Source organism: Nycticebus coucang, chromosome 5, assembly GCF_027406575.1.
Source record: "Nycticebus coucang isolate mNycCou1 chromosome 5, mNycCou1.pri, whole genome shotgun sequence".
Taxonomy (NCBI): domain Eukaryota; kingdom Metazoa; phylum Chordata; class Mammalia; order Primates; family Lorisidae; genus Nycticebus; species Nycticebus coucang.
This window is the reverse complement of record NC_069784.1, coordinates 31,027,037-31,039,769: the sequence shown is the minus strand read 5'-3', so window position 1 is coordinate 31,039,769 and position 12,733 is coordinate 31,027,037. Positions and strand designations below refer to the sequence as shown.

At 42.0% G+C, this 12,733-nt stretch overlaps 2 protein-coding genes across 4 annotated transcripts in view; one reads left to right on the top strand and one right to left on the bottom strand.

Moving 5' to 3' along the window:
- Window positions 1-12,733, bottom strand: part of TRMT13 (tRNA methyltransferase 13 homolog) — a 71,511-nt gene that overhangs the window by 1,407 nt on the left and 57,371 nt on the right. The window lies entirely within an intron of this gene.
- LRRC39 (leucine rich repeat containing 39) overlaps window positions 11,673-12,733 on the top strand; it is a 31,150-nt gene continuing 30,089 nt past the window's right edge. For both annotated transcript variants that reach the window (XM_053592105.1, XM_053592106.1), the window contains exon 1: window positions 11,673-11,807. The gene's annotated coding sequence lies outside the window, so the exon portion shown is untranslated. The remainder of the gene's footprint in view (window positions 11,808-12,733) is intronic.

Genomic DNA, 12,733 nt, shown 5'->3' with positions numbered 1-12,733 from the left:
CAGCAACCTCAAACACTTGGGCTCAAGTGATTCTCTTGCCTCAGCCTCCCAAGTAGCTGGGACTACAGGTGTCTGCCATTATGCCAGGCTATTTTAAGAGACGGGGTCTTGCTCTGGCTCAGGCTGGTCTTGAACCTTGTGAGCTCAGGCAATCCACCCGTCTCGGCCTCCCAGAGTGCTGGGGTTACAGGCGTGAGCCACCACGTCTGGCCTAAATTATGAACTTTTCTGTTTTTTTCTCTTGCAGTTTGGCCTGGGTTGGGTTTGAACCCACCACCCTTGGGATATGGGGCCAGCGCCCTACTCACTGAGCCACAGGCGCCGCCCAGATTATAAACTTTTCTAAAAGAGTTTTTTAAGAGGCTGGGTAGGGAGGAGTAGGAAGAATAGGAACCTGGAGACAAGTACACAAATATTATTAAATAGTGTGGCTGTTTCAATTTCAAGATTTTATAATTTCTCCAACAAAGAATATTTGTGGGCTAGGTGCAGGGGCTCACACCTATAATCCTAGCACTCTGGGAGGCTGAGCTGGGAGGATCCTTTGCAGTCAGAAGTTCGAGATCAGTCAGAGCAAGACCAAGACCTCATCTATACTAAAAATAGAAAAATCAGCTGGGCATGGTGTCACACGCCCATAGTCCCAGCTACTCAGGAGAGTGAGGCAGGAGGATTGCTTGGACCTGCGAGTTTGAGGTTGTTCTGAGCTAGGCTGACATCAGGCTACTCTAGCCTGGAGCAAGAGAGTAAGACTTTATCACACACACAAAAGGAACATTTATGTTTTCTTCCAAAGTTAAGTACAATGTTAATGAGAAGTATTTTCATTCTTAAACATCATGTGATGTTGACAATTCAACTGACATCAAAATATGAATTATGAACTTCAATATTCTCTATTCTGATTTTTTCTTAAGATGCATGTTTATCTACTCACTAGTTTTAAAGTTCTGCTCTTATACTGGCACACTAGTTACAGCAGAAGATAAAAAGTCCAAGCTAAATTTTCAAAGCCTAATTCTTTGGTTAAAGAGAAGATCAACAGAACCCCGTGGCTTACCATTGGGATATTTTTCAAGACAACAAGAAGATACATATTTGAATTTACCTGACACGTTCTATGAAATATTTCAGACATGATTAGTCTGAAACAAATTCCTTCCAAATTGTATGGCAAATGCTTAAGCCATTCTTTACAGCGTCCCAAGTTTTTTCTGCTCATTTTATGCACCAACCCAAACATTTTCCTAAACTTGTCATAATAAGCAAATAGCCTCACCTTCTACCTCACAGAGAAGACAAGGTGAATCAACCTAAAAATCTTTAATTTCTCTCCTTTTCATCCAAAATCTATCTTCACACTTTCTCTTTCTGAGGAAGTACTAGCTCTCCATTCACAAAAACCAAACTTTCTACTCATTAAAAGTTTGATTTTAATTCCATCTCTTCCCTCTGATCCAGGTCCACGTGTAACCTCATCACCCCATTTTGGTCCTTCAATCTCTTTCTTATGTCTAGAACCGTGTCAGATTTACATGCTTAGTACACTGGTTAACATTCATTTCCAGGTTCCTATGGAAGTGTTGGAGACTGATCCCAGAACTCTCTGCAAATTTCAATGTGGCAGGGTAAAGTTATGCACTCCTTTTCCTGCTGAGCACATGGTTAAATATTTTTCAGGCTAGCTTGCAGTTAGGTAGGGCCATATAATTGATTTGTAACCATTAGAATATGGGTATATGCAGGTCATTTCCAGACGTGGGCTGCGTAAAACTTCCCAAGACATGTTCCACACTCTCTTCCTCTCCCCTTGAAGGGGAGCTACACTAGGTGGAAGGAACCAGCATTTCCAGTGACTAGGTGAAGCAGTGTGCCCCTGCATCCTAGCACTGATGGATTTGGATGTAATGCAGTTGAACAATATACTTTTATTGTAAGACACTGATATTTTGAGATTAATTTGCAGTCTAGTTAGTAATACCCTGAGCTGTCCAGTGTGGTAGCCATTAGGCACAGGTGGCTATTAAAATTTACGTTTTAATTAACTAATGTGGTCACTGAGCAATTGAAACATAGCCAGCATAACTGAGAAGCTACATTTTAATTTAATTAATTAGTACATTAATTAATTATTTTCTTTAAGACAGAGTCTCACTTTGTCGCTCTGGGTAGAGTGCTGTGGCATCATAGCTCACAACAACCTCAAACTCTTGGGCTCGAGAGATCCTCCTACCTCGGCCTCCCCAGTAGCTGGGACTACAGGTGTCTACCACAACACCCGGCTAGTTTTCTTTGTATTTTTAGTAGAGATGGGGGTCTCACTCTTGTTCAGACTGGTCTCAAATTCCTGAGCTCAGGCAATCCACCCACCTTGGCCTCCCAGAGTGCTAGGATTACAGGAGTGGGCCACCACACCTGGCCATTAATTTAATTTTAATTAAAATTTAAATTTCCATGACCACATGTGGCTAGTTGCTACCATATTGGATAGCACAAATATAGAATATTCCATCATCACGGAAAATTCTATTCACTAGTGCTGCTCTAACTAATAAAATAAATAGAACTGTTCTTATTTTTATTTTATTATTTTATTTTTTTATTTTCTTAGAGACAGAGTCTCGCTTTGTCACCCTGGGTAGAGTGCTGTGGTGTCATAGCTCACAGCAACCTCCAGCTCTTGGGCTTAGGCGATTCTCTTGCCTCAGCCTCCCGAGCAGCCGGGACTACAGGTGCCCACCACAACACCCGGCTATTTTTTTGTTGCAGTTTGGCGGGGCTGGGTTTGAACCCGCCACCCTCAGTATATGGGGCCAGCACCCTACTCACTGAGCCACGGGTACCGCCCTGTTCTTATTTTTAAATAATCCTGAAAATAAACAAAATAAACTACTTCCTCTCTAATGTCTTACTTTGCTTTAATGACTCAGAACACCTTTCTCTCATTGTTACCTCTCCCTGGCACTGCATGAGTAAATCCCCTGTCTTTTCCTTCCTGCCACACTTCCTGAATGAGTGGTCTTTAACTCCTTGCAATCCTGGCTTCTTTTGCCACTGCCCACCTGTAATCATGGTGTTGACAAAAAGCTTGACCACATCTCCCACCCAGATATCTCCTAAATAGTTTTGTATGGACCCACCTCTCTCCTGAGCTCTAGACCAGCAGTCTCAACCTTTGGGTTGCGACCCCTTTTGGGGGTCTTCTGTATATCAGATATTTACATTTCAATAAATAACAGTAGCAAAATTACAATTATGAAGTAGCAACAAAAATAATTTTATGGTTGGGGGTCACCACAACACAAGAAGCTGTATTAAAGGGTCGCGGCATTAGGAAGGTTGAGAACCACTGCTCTAGCCACTCATTTCCAATGCTTTAGCATCTTAAGATCACCAAATAGTTCAGTAACGTCTCATCAGACCAGGCCAACTCTGAGCGACTCATGCCATACCTGACGTGGTTCGTGTTATCATTGTTACCCCATCAAAATAACCACAGGCTCATTTATGTTGCAGAAGACATCATCATTTAAAGAAACACTGAGGGTAGCACAGATCCCTGATGTTTGCACATTCAGAATAAAATGGAAATGAAAATCAATTTATATAAGCCAGTCCCGGTATTGAGCACAAAGGCCTTGAACTATGAGTGAATTCATGTGCTAGCCAGACCCTTGTGAGAGAACTCCAAGCCAGCTTGCTAAAACTGAGCAGGAGAATTTGGAGATAGTCCAGAAAAGAGCTACAAAAACAACTGAAGCATGACCAGAGTGGTGGCAATTCTGTTATAAAGAGGTCATCTATCTCAGGCCTTTACGGAGTACCATGTGGAATGTTACAGTGGAAAGCATGAGGAACAGCTGGGTGGGTCTTGACACGCGGCAAGACAGAAGTGAGGGCAGATGAGGGATTGAAAATTTAGGTTCAGGCTGGGTGCCTGTGGTTCAAGCGGCTAAGGCGCCAGCCACATACACCTGAGCTGGCGGGTTCGAAACCAGCCCGGACCTGCCAAACAACAATGACGCCTGCAACCAAAAAATAGCCGGGTGTTGTGGTGGGCGCCTGTAGTCCCAGCTGCTCGGGAGGCGGAGGCAGGAGAATCGCTTGAGCCCTGGAGTTGGAGGTTGCTGTGAGCTGTGATGCCACAGCACTCTACCCAGGGCGACAGCTTGAGGCTCCATCTCAAAAAAAAATAAAAGAATATTTAGGTTCAATGTGGGGGAAAGTGAGGACAATCAAAGAAAGGGGTTCACACTCATATCAGGCTGAGCAGGAGCCAGAGTCTCCCCCAACAGTGCAAGTGCGTCCACCCATCTACACCCCCAGAGGAGCCCTTGGACTGTGTTCAACTTGGGAAAAGCTACTTGGGAAAATTTTACTTGAAGTTTGCCGAGAGAAAACCTTATAATAGTTCTAAAATATGATGAACAGCAAAATCCCCGAAGACCAAGATTATAACGTCTGTACAGAAGTTGCAAGAGTAGCCAGCCATAAAAAACTAGCAATTTATTTTCTTGGAAAAATGCAGCTATAATTCAAACTGTAGTAACAAAGGCAAATAAACTAAGTTGATAGAGGTCCAACTAAGTCAATGGAAACCTCAGGGATGAATATAAATCAGAACATAACTAACAGTTTGAAACATTAGAAAGTCAAATGCTCAAAGCTGATGAGCTAACAAGTCTGCAAACTAAAGGTTTTGCAAATTGCACAAGAACCTGGCTTTGCTCCCATTGTGTTGCTGGCACAAGATTAGAAGGGCCCCATGGGTTCAAATGTTGCTTGCTTGCACAGAGCCGGGCAAACTTCCCACAGCAAAGTCATCATTTTTAAAAAACCACCACTATCCTTTAGTGCACTACTTTTCTAATAATTAGGTGTATGTTTGAAATAATGATGTATGGGAGGCCAAGGTGAGACCATTTGAGACCGGGAGTTTGAGACTAGCCTGGGCAACAGAGCCTCAGCTCTACAAAAAATAAAAAAGTAGTTGGTCATGCTAATGTACCACCTATGATCCCAGCTACTCGGGAGGCTAAGGCAGAGGATCACTTGAGCCCAGGAGTTGTAGGTTGTAGTGCACTAGCTTGGGTAACAGAGAGAAATCCTGTCTCAAAAAAAAAAAAAAAAAAAGATTTAGGAATGCAAAACATTAAGCAAATAAAAATAAAACAAGCCCAAGCACAGGGGCTCACACCTGTAATCCCAGCACTCTAGAAGGTCAAGGCGGATGGATTGGCTGAGCTCAGGAGTTGAAGACCAGCCTGAGCAAGAGCAAGATCCCATCTCTAAAAATAGCTGGGCATTGTGGCAGGTGCCTGTAAGTCTCAGCTACTAGGGAGGCTCAGGCAAGAGGATTGCTTGAGCCTAAGAGTTTGAGGTTGCTGTGAGCTATGAAGCCATGGTTCTTTACCAAGAACGTCAAAGTGAGACTCTGTCTCAGAAAAAAAAAGAAAGAAAGAAAAAGACAGTTAACTCCAAAAAAAGAAAATACAATAATATAATAATTTCCACTATTTTGTTCAGTTATAAATATTTACACAATGCTAATTAACACTAATTACTAATTTATCCAAAATTGTAATATAAGTATATTGGGAGGGGAAATAAATATGGTGTTGAGTCAGCAATTGAAGATGACAGAAGTCTCATCTTTCAAGCTACAAGGTCAACATTTTTGGTATATGAAGAAAGAGCATTATACGGACATTATTTGGAAAAATAACAAGAAATAGTTAAAGTAGTTGTGTCAGTTTCTCAGATGCCAGTAATGAAATTCTTTCAAGCAAGTTTAAAAAGGAAGGGCTATTTGTTATTAACTTGGCTGGAGTTGGAGACCATTCTACTTAGTAAAGTATCACAAGAATGGAAAAGCAAGAAACCAATGTAATCAACCCTAATATGAAACCAGTAGACAAATATTCCCCAGCACAAGAGAAAAGCACAATTAAACTCAAGTTGGGGCAGGGGGAAGAGGGATTTGTGTACTCCCATCTAAAAGGCATGGTGTAAGGGTATATGCAGCAGACCTCCTGGGTGAGGGGCACAATTTGGACTTTACCTAACAAGTGCAAATAATGTAACCTAATTCATAGGTCCTCAAACTACGGCCCGCAGGCCACATGCGGCGGTGTGATTGTATTTGTTTCTGTTTTGTTTTTTTACTTCAAAATAAGATATGTGCAGTGTGCATAGGAATTTCTTCATAGTTTCTTTTTTTATACCAAGTATGTTTTTTTTTTTTCTATTTTTTTTTTTTTTTGTAGAGACAGAGTTTCACTTTATGGCCCTCGGTAGAGTGCGGTGGCGTCACACAGCTCACAGCAACCTCCAACTCCTGGGCTTAAGCGATTCTCTTGCCTCAGCCTCCCGAGTAGCTGGGACTACAGGCGCCCGCCACAACGCCAGGCTATATACCAAGTATGTTAACCAGTTTGATGAAAATATTTCAAATTGTCGGGTGGCGCCTGTGGCTCAGTGAGTAGGGCGCCGGCCCCATATGCCGAGGGTGGCGGGTTCAAACCCAGCCCTGGCCAAAAACTGCAACAAAAAAAATAGCCGGGCATTGTGGCGGGCGCCTGTAGTCCCAGCTACTCGGGAGGCTGAGGCAGGAGAATCGCGGAAGCCCAAGAGTTAGAGGTTGCTGTGAGCCGTGTGACGCCACGGCACTCTACCCGAGGGCGGTACAGTGAGACTCTGTCTCTACAAAACAAAAAAAAAAAATTTCAAATTGTATATAAAACCAGAACATGGTACCCCATGATTGCATTAATTTCATAGTTTTTTTTTAAACTATAGTCCAGCCCTCCGACGGTCTGAGGGACAGTGAACTGGCCCCCTGTTTAAAAAGTTTGAGGACCCCTGGTACTCTCATACTAAACCAAAATAAATTAAAAAAACAAACAAAAAAAAAAACAACAAAGTAAGGGCTATTAGTCACAGAAACAAAACCCAGAACAATGTAAAGGGAGTAAGAGAGTTACTATTGCTGAACTCAGAACCAGTTTCACTGTTGTGGCCAGGAATCTATCACTGCCAAAATGAACCCCAGAATACATTGCCTCTGCTGCTTCCGGTGGCAGCAAAAACGGACACCAACTACCCAGCTGGTTTTCGCATAGTTTTTTGCCTCCACTTAAAACCCTCTGTTGGTGTGTAGAACTAGTGGAAGCTTAGCCATATCCTCTCATTTGGTGGCAGGGGATGCTGGGATTTTTTCTTCTAACTCTACTTTCAGAAAGCAGGATTCACAATGTAGGGGAATTATAAAAAATATGAAGAAGGTGTTCAAAAGATTTTGGGTAGTCGTGAACAACATATATTCACTATATAGTAACCGTCACTTCCTTCACTTTCAACGTCCCTCAAAATCACCAAAATTCTGGCTATTCTCCCTCGTCAATATTAATAGTTGATGCATCTATTCACTTTTCTCCATCCTCCCTACCAGCAGTTGTTTTTTTTTTTTTATTTGAGACAGGGTCTTGCTGTGTTGTCCAGGCTGGAGTGCCGTGGTATGATCATAGCGCACTGTGAGACAGGAGTCAGATACCCTGTAGGCAGTTAGGGCAGGGACCAGGAGAAGACGACAGGACAAGAAAGCTACAAGAATGGGAACGTGCTTAGCTAAGATAAATGTACCAACAGGAACCCTTTAGTTAGTTATCTAGGGTAACAGGGGAAATTTTTCTAACTGGGGCATGTGCATGATTGAGGCAACAGTGTTCCTAAATTAACTACCCTTATTAACATAGTAAAAGTCACACCCACCAGTGTCCTGACAGTTTACCAATGCCTCCCCAACTCCAGGAAGTTACTCCGTAAGGTCAAGAAAGGAAGGGTTCCCAGTTCTAGGAACTTGCCTGCTGCTGCCATCCCAGAAAGTCCACGAATATTCTGCCCCCAGTTTAGCATAGCATTAAGATTCACTTTAAAAGAACAGACCCTAACTGAGGGGTGACCCTGTTTGTCTTTTTTTATTTCAGATTGATACGAGGGTACAAATGTTTAGGTTACATTGTTTTCCTTTCTGAGATAAAGTTCAAGTTGTAGTTGAGCTCTGTGTGAGGGTGTGCTGAACACCCTCACGTTGCGCACTTTAGGTGAGATCCCGCCCATCCCTTCCCTTCCCTTCCCTCCCCCTTCCCTCGCTAGACTATACTTGTGTTTTTCTTTCTTGTCGGCTTATAGTTGTTTACATATTGATTTCATATCAGTATTGAGTACATTGGATACTTTCTTCCCCCCATATTCTTGTGATATTTTACTAAGAAGAATGTGTTTCAACTCCATCCAGGTAAACACAAAAGATGTGAAGTCTCCATGTTTTTTTTATGTCTGAATAGTAAGTACTCCGTGGTACACATATGCCACAGTTTGTTAATCCATTCATAGGTTGATGGGCATTGTGACCCTGTTTCTTACTGGAGCAGTCCATCTTTGAGGGTGTACCATACTTTCTATACTCCGTCTTTAATAAATTTCTTTGCTTAACCTGTGACTCTGTATTTCAGTTCTTTCTTGTGTGGAGGTCAAGAATCTACTCTGCTGGTGCAGTGATGGTCTTTACCACTGTGAACTACACCCCCACCTCCTGGACTCAGTGATCTTCCTGTCTCAGTCTCCTCAGGAATTGGGACAATAGGCTAATTTTTTTTTTTTTTTAAGAGTCCAGGTCTCACTAGTTGCCCAGGCTGGTCTTGAGCTCTTGGCCTCAAGCAATCCTCCCATCTCAACCTCCCAAAGTGCTGGGATTATAGTTATGAGCCCAGCTCATGCCATTTCTTTTGGGTAAGTCACCTGGACAACTTCTTAACTGATCTCATTTTCTGCACTGTTGCCTCTGAGGTCTGAAGATGGAAAGTATGAGGCTAGCTAGGTGAAGAGGCAGAGAGATGCCTTAAAATTTGTGGGTTCTCTATAAATACTGTCACATTAACATTTAATGGTAGACAGTGCCAAAGCAGAAAGAAATTTGTTTTCAAAGTAGTAAATTAGTGCTTTCTAAACTGAAAGAAAACTCCTCCCTGGCACTCAATTTTTACCTCTGAACATAGTCAAAATGCAGTGTATGGTGAGCATACAGGGTATTCCAAAGGTCGTAATACATATATCATAGGGAAAATGGCAAATTGTAGCTAACTGTACATTTATTTATAAAATATTTACTACAAAATACAGTAGAACCTCCATAGCTGAGCGCCTCCCTCCATTGGCCACCTCCTGGGTTTATCTAATTTTGCCCGATGGGACATGCACCACATGTACTCACTGCAAGTTCCTTAAGTCAGCTGACCACCGCTGTACCTTGACCAATTTGTGCCAGTCACTTGGGTGATCAGCTTGCAGAGGTTCTGCTGTATTTACAAAATGTCTCTATGTTTTGATATATAAATATAAAACATACTAAAATATAAACTGTAATATGAGTTTGTTAACTTTCATACGTATGACGACCTTTGGGACATTTATGATATAAACAATCAGGATGAGGAGGTTGAAGTGTAACTTCTGGCCACGGTTCCAGAAGTTACACTTCTGTGATCTTGAAAAGTCTCATGTGATCTTGAAAAGTCTCTGTGATCTTGAAAAGTCTCATAACTCTCGGAGCACATTCCTTACAGAAGTGTTAGAGAATATGTATGGGATTATCAGGCATTTAGAAGCACTAACATTGCTGAATTATCTGAATGACTAAATAAATTATGATCTACCAGCACAGTAAATGCTACGTAGCCACTGAAAAGAATGATGCTGCTCTAACCAGGCTACTAAAAAACACTTTCCAGGATACTCAGAGTGAAGAAAACACATCCTAGAACAATGTACATGCTACCATTTTATGTGTGTGAGCATGGCAGGATGTCTAGGCAATATGCAGGCTTGTAAAATCATTGAACATTTTCAGGAGAATGTGCAAATAACTGGCAATAGTAGTTGCAATAGAAAAGAGGATTAAGGCTTGGTGCCTGTGGCTCAAGCGGCTAAGGCACCAGCCACATACACCCTGAGGTGGCGGGTTAAAATCCAGCCTGTGCCTGCCAAACAACAATGACGGCTGCAACCAAGTGCCTGTGGTCCCAGCTACTTGGGAGGCTGAGGCAGGAGAATCTTTTGAGCCCAGGAGTTGAAGGTTGCTGTGAGCTGTGATGCCACAGCACTCTACCCAGGGTGACAGCTTGAGGCTCTGTCTCAAAAAAAAAAAGGAAAAGAGAATTAAATGGCTGGAGGTAGGGATGCGGAGGGAAAAGAGTTTTCGTATTTTGTTTCATTTGCATATGTTACAAATTAAAAAAATAAATGCAGGTTTGTTTTTTTTTAAAGAACATGGAATCAAGTCCTAGATACAAAAGCTGAAGAGACAAAATTTAAGAGATAATTCAGTTTGAAATGTGGGTACAGCAGAAGTTTGGGGCTCCTTCGTTACCCATGCTTATCTATGCATTCATTTTTTCTTTTTCTCACACATCCGTGCCTTTAGTTCAAATATTTGTAGACCCATGGTTTACTAGGTAGGATTTTTGTTATGCTATATATCGGCATAAGTTTCTCTGCTTAGATTTATTAAATTCTATTAAATACTTAAAACATGTAAGTCGTGAAAAGTAGAAAAATTTTCATTAGGATTTATTTTTCTTAATACTTAGAAATAGTTGGGTGGCGCCTATGGCTCAGTCGGTAAGGCGCTGGCCCCATATACCAAGGGTGACGGGTTTAAACCCAGCCCCGGCCAAACTGCAACCAAAAAATAGCCGGGCATTGTGGCAGGTGCCTGTAGTCCCAGCTACTCGGGAGGCTGAGGCAAGAGAATCGCTTAAGCCCAGGAGTTGGAGGTTGCTGTGAGCTGTGTGAGGCCACGGCACTCTACCGAGGGCCATAAAGTGAGACTCTGTCTCTACAAAAAAAAAAAAAAAAATATTTAGAAATAGTTATGCTTGGGGCAGCACCTGTGGCTCAGTGGGTAGGGTGCCAGCCCCATATACCAAGGGTGGAGGGTTTGAATCCGGCTCTGGCCAAAACTGCCACAAAAAATAGCCGGGTGTTGTGGCAGGTGCCTGTAGTTCCAGCTACTTGGGAGGCTGAAGCAAGACAATCGCCTAAGGCCTAAGAGGTGGAGGTTGTTGTGAGCTGTGACGCCATGGAACTCTAGTGAGGGCGACAAAGTGAGACTCTATCTCTAAAAAAAAAATAAATAAATAAAAAAACAAAACACACACACACGCACACACAAAATATATATATAGTTATGCTTGGGCAGCACCTGTGGCTCAGTGGGTAGGGTGCTGGACCCATATACCAAGGGGGGTGGGTTTGAAGCCGGCCCTGGCCCAATTGCAACAACAACAAAAATAGCCAGGCGTTCTGGTGGGCATCTGTACTTCCAGCTACACGGGAGGCTGAGGCAAGAGAATTGCCAAAGCCCAGGAGTTGGAGGTTGCTGTGAGCTGTGATGCCACAGCACTCTACCGAGGGCGATAAAGTGAGACTCTGTCTCTTAAAAAAAAAAAAGAAACAGTTATGCTAGATAGTTTTATAACGTCTGTTGGACAGCGCTTTGCAGTTTACAGAATGTGCTCACATACATTATCAGCTGATCCTTTGCACAGGAGCCCCATGTGATTCTTTCTATTCTCAGCTTTGTTCATGAACTAAAATTAGAGGTCGGCTGACATTACATTTCATTTGGGTACAGCTTGACCGAGGATTTAATCCTTGCGACACACACTGAAAAAATTCCCCTCCGTGATCTACTCTTAACTGATAGTCACTAACTTTGGACACATCAGCCTCAACATCCACTGACAATGGTAAGTATTTTTCAAAACTCTTCCCCCCTCCCATTCTTCATATATACAGTGAGGGCTGATGATGTCTTTACTGTGTGTGTATTTGCCAGAATGTCCAACAAAACTGGAATTGATTTGAAACATTTTTTGAGGGGTTCTAGCCACTGATGTAATTGTCCTCTAGAAGACAGATTTGCGCAGCAGAAGCCTTTCTTCTGAGAGTGTATTTCTTTTGCTTTTTGTCTTTTTCTTTTTACGTTGGGAAGGCGATACCTAGCCACGATGTTACCATGCTGTGTGCTTTTCTGTTGTGGTAATAATCAAACCAGAGAACACAATCCTGTGCTACAGGAAGAAATACATCCATTATTAATGACCTGTGCTCCCCTAAAACTGTCATCATGGGAAATCTGATGGATGACCCAAGTTTAATGGCAAATGAGGAAATGAATTACCAAAAGAACGGTTATATATATCTAATAAAATACACACGTACATGTAGATACTTGGGATTTTATTAGCTCTAGAATTACCACAGTTATCCAAGTAGATCTGATAAATGCATGCATCCCCTCCGTGAAGGATACTTGGGATTTTAAACATATTTTTTATTATTTGATACTGATTACTTAAAGTATTTAGCAAACTTCAAACCTCCTAAAATTTGAGACAATAAACTGTGATTGACTGTGATATTCCCAGGTAGTTGGATTACCAACATATGAATGCCCAACAGATCTCATATTCTGTTCCTGAGTAAACTATGCATGTGTTACTTACAAATAGAGACCCCCTCCTAATAATTTTCTGCATATTGCCAATTACATATTAATCCTGAAATAGTTCCTCTCCCTTTCTCTATCCTTCTGTCTCTGTTTCTCTACTCTCACACACATAGACTGTACGGTATTAGTTTAAAAACTCAATAACTTAGAAATGGTTAGTCT